The sequence below is a fragment of the Stomoxys calcitrans genome, chromosome 3, assembly GCF_963082655.1.
Source record: "Stomoxys calcitrans chromosome 3, idStoCalc2.1, whole genome shotgun sequence".
Taxonomy (NCBI): domain Eukaryota; kingdom Metazoa; phylum Arthropoda; class Insecta; order Diptera; family Muscidae; genus Stomoxys; species Stomoxys calcitrans.
The window spans coordinates 128,728,894-128,741,642 of record NC_081554.1 but is presented as its reverse complement, the minus strand read 5'-3'; the positions used below and the strand labels follow the sequence as shown (position 1 = coordinate 128,741,642).

Genomic DNA, 12,749 nt, shown 5'->3' with positions numbered 1-12,749 from the left:
GTGACCGGCTTGGGGGGTGTTTTGCGCACTCAGTGAGTTGATCTTGAAAATATATATCGGATTCGTGTTCTCCTCTAAAAACCCTTTTTTTGATAAGGCCAATAAGTCCTGTTTTGGGGGGTGGTTTGGAGAAGGAGTGGACCCCCAGAAACGTGGTCCCACATTTGGATATCAGATTCGTATTCTACTCGCAAATACCTTTCATTTGAGTCCCATATTGCCATGGTCGGTAAATATGTCCGATTTAGGGGTGTTTTGGGGCTTGGGGTGGTCCCCCTAGCTCTTGGTCCGACAATTGGATATCAGATACGTTTTCTTATCCCAAATACCTTTCATTTGAGTCCCATATTGTCGTGATTGGTCTAAATATATGTTTGGTAAGTTTTAGGGTGGGGCAGCCCTCCCAGGTGCCCCATCCGAAATTTGGATACCAAATTTTTATTTTTAGGGTACTATATGAGAGCACACAAAATTTCGCTTAAATCGCTCCACCCATCTCCAAGATCTGGCGTTTCTGAAAATAAGGGTAAGGGGGAGGGTCCGCCCTCCCAATCATAAAAGTTTGTCAGGTGAACGCAGACTTTATGGGCTATGTGTATATACAATGGTAGCATTTCTTGAAATTCTATAAGAGATATACTTCAGGAAGCTCTACGTGTGACAGCGAAGTGGACTACCGCAAGTGGTCTGGGCTTAAATCCGTGTACGGCATAAGTAGTTCTTTTCAGCAGGAGATACAAGTTACCTTCACTGGCACTTGTCTCCTTGGAAGGAAAGAACGTTCCATCTACTGAAAGCGCAAAATACCTGGGTGTTTTACTCAACAAGAAATTGAACTTTACTTCAAAAATTTTCGAAAGGGCAAGAAAGGCAACTCTTGCCTTATAAGAGTAAGAGAGACATTGGCAAATGTTGGGGACTTAAACCGCTTGACATGCAATGAATATATACTGCAGTTGTCATACTCTATGGTGTTTTAGTCTCGTGGACGGCGCTTCAAAAATCCACTTTCAATACTCAACCGGATCCAAAGGATGTCTGTTTGTGCATCACAGCCGGACTTAGAATGACCTCATCTGATGCACTGAAGTGGATGCCTCTGGACATCGTGCTGCGGCCACTGCTGTCAAGCTAAGTTGGCTTTCTCTTTGGTCATGCGGCGTCTACGGACACTGTGTTATCCTTGATACAATGCCGTATATCTCAGGCAGTGTGGATTACACATTGCCTGAGCTGCTTTTTGATAAAATTTACTGTTTCACTATTAGTGGTAGAATCGATTGGAACTTCAATATCCCTGGTAAAAGAAGCTGCAAATACTTCTAAACGGATGGATCCAAACTAGACTAGTAGGTGGGCTTAGGGGTGTACTTTAAAGAACTAGGATTGGTGATACCGAGAAGATTACCCGATCACTGTAGTGTGTATCAAGTGGAAATCCTTGTAATTAAAGACATGGTGGAATGTCATAACGTTGATTGGCATACATATCTTTTCAGACAGCCATAAATCTATAGGGGAACTTATTTCTGAATTCAAAAACCACCCTTGACTGTCGCAGATGACTAAACAGTTCAAAATTCACCTGTTTTGGGCGCCGAGTCACAGGGATATCCCAGGGAATTATTGAGAAGAGGAACTTGTGAGACTAGAAACTACCTTATACAATCCAGGGGAAGTGGAATCTGTGGGTATGTCTCTAACAACATGTAAGCTTTTTTCAGAATCAGGCCCGAAGGACAACGAATGGCACATGGTCACAAAGCGGAGGTTGTGAACACTTCAAAATTATGTGGCCCAGTCTGTAATTGAAGAGGTCTACTGCTCAACTGTCGCTAGCTAGAACAGACGTCTCAGTCATTGTGTTCGTCATGACAAGTCACTACTGTCTGATCGGAAAACATGCTGAAGGTTGAAACTGAAGGTTGCAAGAAACGACTTTTGCAGAGGCTGTCAGGACGTCGAGGAAGAAGAGACTACAGAACATTGCTGTGTGCCTGTGTCACGCTTTGGCCATCAGAAGGAGTTACACTTTCGGTTCCCAATTCTGATCTAGAGGATGTGAATAGTTGTTGTGCATTTTAAAGCGAACTGTAGAAGAATTCTATAAAATGTTTTAGTTAAAAAGGAATAACAGAAAATTTAGTGAATTTGGCATTCAGTAGGACTTTTTAACGAAAAGCTACATCATTAAAATCAGCTGTTTTCGTAAACGAATAAAAAATCGCCAACTAAACGACGGATCATTTTCTTGGTGTTTACTTTTACCACGAGAAATAAAAATCATTAAATCCAGTGGCTTTAAACTATTTTTCTCTTGTTCTTTCTTAAAACATTTCGGATGCGTCTGGACATTCAATTAATATGCGCGGTATCTTGCTTTTCGTATGAATATGAAAAAAAAATCGCAAAATTTTTATACGAATAAATTGGTATAGATAACAATTTTCCTAAATATTTGTGTACATTTTATTCCGATTTGTGATGTTTTTAAGTTAAAATAATAAGAATTTCAGGCTTTGGGAAGAATTATTTTTGCCAAACAGAAAAAAAAAATGATTTCTGTTAACTAGGATTAAGAGAATAACATAATCGTTATTGCAAACTATAATTCTTATCGACCAATTTAACTAAACGATTTTCGTTATAAGTTACAGAATTGCAGTACAGTATGGCTCAACGGTGGGCATTACAAGCTATTTTGCCTTTTATTCCTGTTGTAATCCCAATGGACGAAAGTGAGTGTGATGGCAGACTGTCACTTAAACCTAACTGAAGAATTGATGGAGGACAAGTCAATACACAATTACTCATTGTTAAAAAATTATGGTAAATAAATAAAGAATTAAAAACAATCTATTTTCTAACATTATGCGAACGTACAAAATCGAGCATATGCTAAACTTTTTTTATACCCTCCACCATAGGATGGGGGTGTACTAATTTCGTCATTCTGTTTGTAACTACTCGAAATATTCGTCTGATACCTCGTAAAGTATATATATTCTTGATCGTCGCGACATTTTATGTCGATCTAGCCATGTCCGTCCGTCTGTCTGTCAAAAGCACGGTTGGGATTGTAAATGGGCCATATCGGTCCCTGTTTTCATATAGCTGCCATATAAACCGATCTTGGGTCTTGACTTCTTGAGCCTCTAGAGGGCGCAATTCTTATCCGAGTGGAATGAAATTTTGCACGACGTGTTTTGTTATGATATCCAACAACTGTGCCAAGCATGGTTCAAATCGGTCAATAACCTAATATAGCTGCCATATAAACCGAACCAGATTTAAGTAAAGTTCTCATATATATCTTTTATGCGTTTCGACTTTGAAGGCTGTAAAAGCCACAATTTTCAAACCATCGTAAGAAAATCGTAAAAAGGTTCTATTCGATATTTCAATAGGTATGCAAAATTGAAGTCTGACTCGATTTGGATATAACTGCTATATATTAAAGGAATTACGTAGACTCGGTGGTGTAGGGTATTATATAGTCGGCTCTGCCCTACTATTGCCTTTCCTTACTGGTTTTTACCTACTATTGTGGTACAGGGTATTATAACTTAGTGGATTTCTTTGTATCACCCAGAAGAAAGACAGCTAGAGCACATTGAAAAGTATACCGATCGGCTCAGAATCAATTTCTGATTCGATTTAGCTATGTCCGTCTGTCCCTGTTAATTTGTGTACAAAGTACTGGTCGCAGTTTATATCCCGTCATCTTCACATTTGGCACTGAATTTTTTTTTTGACCAACAGACAAAGCCTATTGAAATTGGACAAAAATTTGTTCAGATTTGGATATAGCATTGGATATGTTCGTTTAATTTGGACTTATATTGCAATAATATGGTAAATTTTAACCGATTCAGACAAATTTTGGCAGGAAGGATATTTTTATGACTTTCGACTACTGGTAAATTTCATAGAAAACGGTTCCGATTTAGATACATCTCGCATGTATGTACATTGATAGAAAATAAGGGTACTTTGCCAACACTGTCTGGTATCATTTTGTTCGCGCCATTGGGAAATATTTGTAATACCATTTGGTATCAATTTAATACCAGGCAAAGAAGACTATTAAAATTTGATGGCGTCACATTTGTATTCTTGTCATCGCGCCAGAAGAGTTGGTGAGCTTAGTGCTTAAAATATTAACTCCATTTTAAAATATTTGTTAAACAAATAAATAAAATGTTTTAATGCAATTTGAGTCCGTAAAAACCTGTTGAAATACTTGCAAGCGGTGAAAATGGAAATAATACAAATTCTATAGACATTCTACATCAAAAACATGATAGTCTTTTGTGTGGAAAACGATGCTGTTTTGCTGTATTCATATGAAAATTACTTCTGGGAATCAACGGATATGAAATCAATTGCTGATTACAAAGAATTGAGGTTGGTCGCGGTGTATCGTCAATTTTTGTAATTATTAACGTAAATAATCGAAATAATATTAGATTAAAATTATTTTCAAATGTTTTTTTTTTTTTGATTCATGGGGGATGGTTTTGTGGTTCTGGTGCTAAAACCAATAACAAATTGGTATTAAAACCTATACCAGTTCGGTAATAAGGCTAGTACCATCCATACCATCCGCTATTGTTTTTGTCCCATGCGGTGTTGCTTAACTATCAATGCCGTATGGTACTGAAATGAGCATTTGGTGTCAACTTTTCTCTGGCTTAATTTAGATATCGCTCCCAATTTTCATTTCTAGAGCATTTGTTGACCAATCTCCAAAATATTTGTAACACTTTTCTCTACACTTACCTCACTCTGGTTCAAAATCGAAAAATTCTCAAAATCCTTCTGTAACTGTAAAATAGATTTAACCCTCTGATGGGTGAGTAGGTCCTTGGGTATTTTTTTCCAAGATCCCTAAGGCCATTTTTCAATAATGTCAAAAAAATAAATTTTAAAAAATGCGTTTTCGTAAAAGATTTCATACAAAAAGTACAAGGTCCCTGTCTACTTAGTACTTCGGCAACGGCAATAGTGATTCTACCGTCGGAGGGTTAACACACCTTCAATTTTTTATCGAATAATGTGGTCGCTAATAGGTTCTGGATCTAACCCATTGTCCAGGTTTAGAAAATGTCTTATTTTCATAAAATTCTAAGCAAAAAAATTGAAAGCATTCAGCAAATATAATTTTAAAAAAACTAATCTAAAAAAATTTTACAATCAAAATTTATAGTTCACTTATACAAAGAGATGCAGTTGTAACCTTTTTTTTCTCTGCCAATTTTTTCGATTTATTTCCGTCATATTATAAATAATTTATGTCTTCAAAACTAATAATTTTAAAAAAAAATTCTTAAAAAATTTCTAATCACAAAAAAAAAAACGAAAGCAAGTGTTTCCATTAAACTAGTCAAATTGGTCCACTAATCAATGTTTCATAACTCTATAGAGTTCAATAAAAATTACTCTTAGGAAAAAATGAATGTTACTTGTCAATTTTCTCTACAGCTTTTCATCATTCATTCGAAATAAATTTTTTTTTTCAAAAACTTTTGTTTGGGGAACACTTTAAATTTCTTTTTTTAAATGAGCAAAAATTTGTGTTTATTGCAAAAAAGAAAATAATAAAAGAATTTTCTTGGAAAGAATTCCAAAATTTTAAATCTCACTGTCGAAAATAAGGCATCTATGTTTTTATTCGCTTTGAAATTCCGTCTATTCAACCACGTCTCTATATCACAATCGGAGTTCGTAGATAAATATATGAGAAAGGCGTTAAAATTTCTTTAGTCGAGCCCTGAGATAAATGCCACTCCTACAAGGGTGATCATGAGCACAAGAAATCTGCTGCCCATAATGTCACCTTTGTCATGTAGTCAGTCTACAGGTCTGCGAAAGCCCCGTCAAGTATGTATATCGGTATGTCTGGCCATTTACCTCTCAAGCTGTTTAAGTTTCAACAATCTGATCAGCGTCTCTTAGGGCGATTTCCTGGGCGTATAAGTCAGACGGCTGGGACCTCAACAATACTTTCAATGACTTGGTCGCAGTAGTACTCAAAGCACCACTTAAAAATCTTAACTTCACCAGGTCCGTGTGTTTTACTGTGCCCAAATCTAAGGTGAAAGCTTTTTAAACCATTTAATTCTTACGAGAACTAAAGCTGTTTCTATTGACTGATAAATATCGATCCGAAGCACTTTAGATTTCGATCCGAAGCACCCGTATCAATTACCTTAAATACGGTATTGTGAGTTATGTATTCTTAGGTACCCTATTATAAATTATTCTTGCCAACCATATTTATTGTTAATTGAAATTTCCCAGACTTTCAATATTTTGCTTAAACATAACCACAGAAAAAATAAAGACCTAAATTTGACCGATTAAATATGGTATTGACTTTACAAAGACTCTTCAAACAAGGTGTTAATAGCTTGAATAATTTTTGACATATTTGAACATAAGTCTTACTTAAATATTTTCTACCGGAAATCCCTCTTTGTCCCTAAAGACATATGAGAGAAAATAAATAGCATCATCATGACGTAAGACAGCTTTCCAAAAAATTATTTTTGTAAATTTTTTTTAATACTGCACTTCTTTTTTTATTTAAATATCAAACTTGAAACAAATTGATCGACCAGTTAACACATGGCTCGTTGGTCTAGGGGTATGATTTCCGCTTAGGGTGCGGGAGGTCCCGGGTTCAAATCCCGGACGAGCCCAAGTGAACTTCGTTTTTATGGATGGAAGATCATTAAAAGATTTTAGACATATGTTTTTCAATTTTATACCATACGTAAACTAGTAAAACTTTTAGATCCTTGGAAAATAAAAAGACATACAGTTTGTGGCCCATGTACAGATAAAAATAATTTAGAAAAACAACTTTTGTCGAAAATACAACGACGAAATATACTAATTTTCCAAACGATTATTTTAAATCACAATTTATTTTGAATCTCAGCGACCAAAAGTACAAATTTGTGGTTGAAAGGGACTTTTTGCAAGCCAATATATAACAACAACAACAATATATCCAAAAACAAGACAAAAAATCATTTAACCATTTTCGAACAAGTAAAAGCGTGCTAAGTTCGGCCGGGCAGGATCTTATATACCCTCCACCATGGATCGCATTTGTTGAGTTCTTTTCCCGGCATCTCTTCTTAGGCAAAAAAGGATATAAGAAAAGATTTGCTCTGCTATTAGAGCGATATCAAGATATGGTCCGGTTTGGACTACAATTAAATTATATGTTGGAGACCTGTGTAAAATGTCAGCCAATTCGAATAAGAATTGCGCTCTTTGTGGGCTCAAGAAGTAAAATAGAGAGATCGATTTATATGGGAGCTGTATCGGGCTATATACCGATTCAGACCATAATAAACACGTATGTTAATGGTCATGAGAGAATCCGTCGTACAAAATTTCAGGCAAATCGGATAATAATTGCGACCTCTAGAGGCTCAAGAAGTCAAGATCCCAGATCGGTTTATATGACAGCTATATCAGGTTATGAACCGATTTGAACCATACTTGGCACAGTTGTTGGATATCATAACAAAATACTACGTGCCAAAATTCATTCAAATTCGATAAGAATTGCGCACTCTAGAGGCTCAAGAAGTCAAGACCCAAGATCGGTTTATATGGCAGCTATATCAGGTTATGGACCGATTTGAACCATACTTGGCACAGTTGTTGGATGTCATAACAAAACACGTCGTGCAAAATTTCATTCCAATTGGATAAGAATTGCGCACTCTAGAGGCTCAAGAAGTCAAGACCCAAGATCGGTTTATATGGCAGCTATATCAGGTTATGGACCGATTTGAACCATACTTGGCACAGTTGTTGGATATCATAAGAAAACACGTCATGCAAAATTTCATCCTGTCGAAAGGAGTAAGCGTACTCTGTCGAAAGTACGCTTACTTTCGAAGGAGTAAAGCTAGCCGCTTGAAATTTTGCACCTATACTTTTTATTAGTGTAGGCCGGTTGGTATTGTAAATGGGCCAAATCGGTCCATGTTTTGATATAGCTGCCCTATAAACCGATCTTGGGTCTTGACTTCTTGAGCCAATTCTCGTCCGATTTAATTGATATTTTGCACGTAGTATTTTGGTATCACTTTCAACAACTGTGCTAAATATGATTCAAATCGGTTCATAATCTGGTATAGCTGTAATAAAACCGATCTTAGATCTTGGCATGAGGTGTTCAGTTATGACTGCCAATAACTGTGCTAAGTATGGCGTAAATCGGTATAGAACTTGATATAGCTGCCATATAAACCGATCTGGGATCTTGACTTCTTGAGCCTCTATAGGGCCCAATTCTCATCCGATTTTGCAGAAATTGTGTACAACGGCTTCTCTCATGACCTTCAACGTACGTGTCTAAGATGGTCTGAATCGATGAATAGCTTGATACAGCTCCCATATAAACCTATCTCCGGATTTTGCTTCTTGAGCCCCTACAAGGCACAATTCTTATCCGAATGAACTGAAATATTACACAATGACTTCTACAATGTTCAACATTCATTTATGGTCTGAATCGGATTTTAACTTGATATAGCTCCAATAGCATAACAGTTCTTATTCAATATTCTATTTTTGTCTAAAAAGAGATACCGCGCATAGAACACAACAAATGCGATCAATGGTGGAGGGTATAAAAGATTCGGCCCGGCCGAACTTAGCACGCTCTTACTTGTTGTCCATATATTGACCCATATCTTGATATAGCCCCCATATAGAACGATCTCTCGATTTAATGTCTTGGACCATTAAAGCCACATTTATTATTCGATTTCGCTGTAATTTGGGGCAGTGAGTTATGTTAAGCCTTTTGATATCCTTGTTTAAAACGGCCTAGATCGGTTCGGATTTAAATATAACTGGCATATAGACCGATCTCTCGATCTTGGGCCCATAAAAGGCATATTTATTGATCGATTTCGCTAAAATTATGGACAGTAGGTTATGTAAGGCTCCTTGACATCCTTGTTCGATTTTGCAGAGATCTGTTCAGATTTGGGTATAGCTGTCATATAGACTGATCTCTCGATATGTAGTATTTGGCCCATAATAGGCGCATTTACCGATCTTCTGATATACGATTTTGGGCTCATAAAAGGTGAATTTATTAACCGATTTGTTAAAATTAGGCACAATGAGTTGTTCGGCTCCTCGACGTTTGTGCCGAGTATCGTTAAGATCGGTCTATATTTCGAAATAACTGTCATGTAGACCGAACTTTTTAAAGTTCGCCTACAAAGCCTACAAAAAATTCAGCACGGACCGGACCCTCCTCGACATTATGCTTCAAAGACAGCAATTCTCATCCGATTTTGCACAAATTTTGTACAACGGCTTCTCTCATGACCTTCAACATACGTGTCTAATATGGTCTGAATCGATCCAATGAAATCGATCGATGAAATATTTCGCTTGTTAGTTTGAAAACATTTTCCAAAAAGTAGTTCGTAATATTTAATTATAAATTATTTAAATTACATCAGCATTGAAATTAAATGATTTTAAGGACTCGGAAACACAATTTTAAAACCCCGAAATAATCACCCATATTGATTTACTATTTTAAAAATAACCAGTATGGAAGGACCAAAGTCGGGCGGTGCCAACTTTATAATACCCTACACTTACTCTATAAGTACAATATGAGAGCAGTATCCAATTCTGAACCAATTTTGATGGACCTCTGCGAGCAAATATGTTCAAACTGTAATAACTACGGTTGGCAAATGACAACATTATTGCAAATTGCCCAAAATCTGACGAACATATATATAGGAGCTATATCTAGTTCTGAACCGATTTTGAGCAAACTTCTCTGATAATGTGGTAGACGTCGAGGAAAGTTTTGTGCAAAAAGAAAGAATCCATTTAAAACTGAGCACTTTCTTGCAATATTTCTCAAAATCGGACGAACGTATATATGTCGAGGAAAGCGTTGTACGTAGTTTTGGGAAGATTGGTCAATAAATGCGATTGCAGTGGCTATAGGAGTGAAAATCGGGCGATATATACATACATATATCTATATGAGAGCTATATCTAAATCTGAACCGATTTCCATGAAATTCACCAGTAATGTCGATAGTCATAAAAAAATCCTTGCCGACAAATTTCGAGTGAATCGGTTAACAAATGACCATTTTATTGCATTATTACTGACAAGTAAAAGCGTGCTAAGTTCGGCCGGGCCGAATCTTATATACCCTCCACCATGGATCGCATTTGTCGAGCTCTTTTCCCGGCATCTCTTCTTAGGCAAAAAAGGATATAAGAAAAGAGTTGCTCTGCTATTAAAACGATATCAAGATATGGTCCGGTTCGGACCACAATTAAATTATATGTTGGAGACCTGTGTAAAATTTCAGCCAATTCGTATAAGAATTGCGCCCATTGGGGCTCACGAAGTAAAATAGAGAGAACGATTTATATGGGATCTGTATCGGGCTATAGACCGATTCAGACCATAAAAAACACGTTTGTTGATGGTCATGAGAGGATCCGTCGTACAAAATTTCTGGCATATCGGATAATAATTGCGACCTCTGGAGGCTCAAGAAGTCAAGATCCCAGATCGGTTTATATGGCAGCTATATCAGGTTATGTACCGATTTTAACCTTATTTGACACAGTTGTTGAAAGTAAAAAATAAAATACGTCATGCAAAATTTCAGCCAAATCGGATAAGAATTGCGCCCTCTAAAAGCTCAAGAAGTCAAATCCCCAGATCTGTTTATATGACAGCTATATCAGGTTATGGACCGATTTCAACCATACTTGGCACAGTTGTTGGATATCATAACGAAATACTTCGTGCAAAATTTCATTTCAATCGGATAAGAATTGCGCACTCTAGAGGCTCAAGAAGTCAAGACCCAAGATCGGTTTATATGGCAGCTATATCAGGTTATGGACGGATTTGAACCATACTTGGCACAGTTGTTGAATATCATAACAAAACACGTCGGGCAAAATTTCATTCTGATCGGATATGAATTGCGCACGCTAGAGGCTCAAGAAGTCAAGACCCAAGATCGGTTTATATGGCAGCTATATCAGGTTATGGACCGATTTGAACTATACTTGACACAGTTGTTGGATATCATAACAAAACACGTCGTGCAAAATTTCATTCCAATCGGATAAGAATTGCGCACTCTAGAGGCTCAAGAAGTCAAGACCCAAGATCGGTTTATATGGCAGCTATATCAAAACATGGACCGATATGGCCCATTTACAATACCAACCTACCTACACTAATAAGAAGTATTTGTGCAAAATTTCAAGCGGCTAGCTTAACTCCTTCGGAAGTTAGCGTGCTTTCGACAGACAGACATATATATATATATATATATATATATATATATATATATATATATATATATATATATATATATATATATATATATATATATATATATATATATATATATATTCAGTCCGGCCAAACATAAGACCTTTTTAAATCCATCACCAAAGAATGGGGGTGTACTAATCTAGTCATTCCATTTGTAACACCTCGAAATATTGATCTGCGACCCCATAAAGTATATATATTCTGGATCGTCTCGACATTCTGAGTCTATCTAGCAATGCAAATGGGCCATATCGGTTCAGATTAGATTATAGCCCCCATAACAACCGATTCCCGGATTTGATTTATTGAGCCACATATAAGCATCAATTTTTATGCGATTTTGCTAAAATTTGGAACAAAGACTTTTGTTCTGACCTCCAACCGTGCCAAGTACGATCCGAGTTGGTTTATAAACAGATGTAGGCCCGATACAAACCGATCCCCGAATTTGACTTCTGCAGCCCTTAGAAACCTTAATTTTCACATGATTTGGCTGAAATGGCCCAAAACCCTATCTTATGACTTACAGCTTTCGTGCCAAGTATTGTCCGAATTGGTCAATATGGTGACATAGGTCCCCCTAAGTACCAATATGCCGATATGACTTCTTGAGACCAAAATAATTCAAATAGAAACTCAGTTAATATGGATGCATTTTTAGCAGAATCCATGGTGGTGGATACCCAAGATTCGGCCAAGATTCAAGCAGACCACATCGCTAAAGCATGACGGAATGGTGGCGACAAAAAATACCACTGCCTGGAACAAAAGAGGAGATGAAGGCTCCAAAATGGAACCCCATATGGTCTAAAGCTGGCTAACTATCGATATTCTCTCCATTCGATATTTTCTTTCTTAACTATCGATAGTTTCGACAAGTTAGTTAAATATATTATAAAATATATAAAAACACGTGAAAACCCAAATCTCGACCGGGCCGAGATTGAATATCCACTTCATACCTGGATACTTGTACAACACTCAATCAGCTATACTCGAGCTATATTTGGAAGATTGGTTAACCTGTCTTCGATCAAGGTTTATTAAAAACGCCTTACATATGTTTGGACTGAGAACTTTTAACCCCTTTCGGGCTTTGCCATTCTGACATAATACTATCATCCAAAATTTGAATTTTCCACACCTAAGGTCATAACACAGAACTGTTCCACAGTGGTATTAGCTCAGTTTACGTGATTATTATCATTAAGAAAGTAAATCGGGCAACGATTACAGCGTTTAGGGATTCAAGAAGTGAAACCGCGGACTTGTGGTATTTACGAACAAAATTTCAACGCTATTTAGTAATAATTGAGGTTTTTTGAGGATTAAGATGCCATGCCCAACTTCAGTGGGTAACAATTGTGGA

At 36.8% G+C, this 12,749-nt stretch overlaps 1 non-coding gene across 1 annotated transcript; it reads left to right on the top strand.

The window, feature by feature from the left end:
* The first annotated feature begins 6,632 nt into the window (after positions 1-6,632).
* Trnap-agg (transfer RNA proline (anticodon AGG)) lies at positions 6,633-6,704 on the top strand. Its single transcript has one exon. It is a non-coding gene; the product is annotated as a tRNA-Pro (tRNA).
* The last annotated feature ends 6,045 nt before the right edge of the window (positions 6,705-12,749 follow it).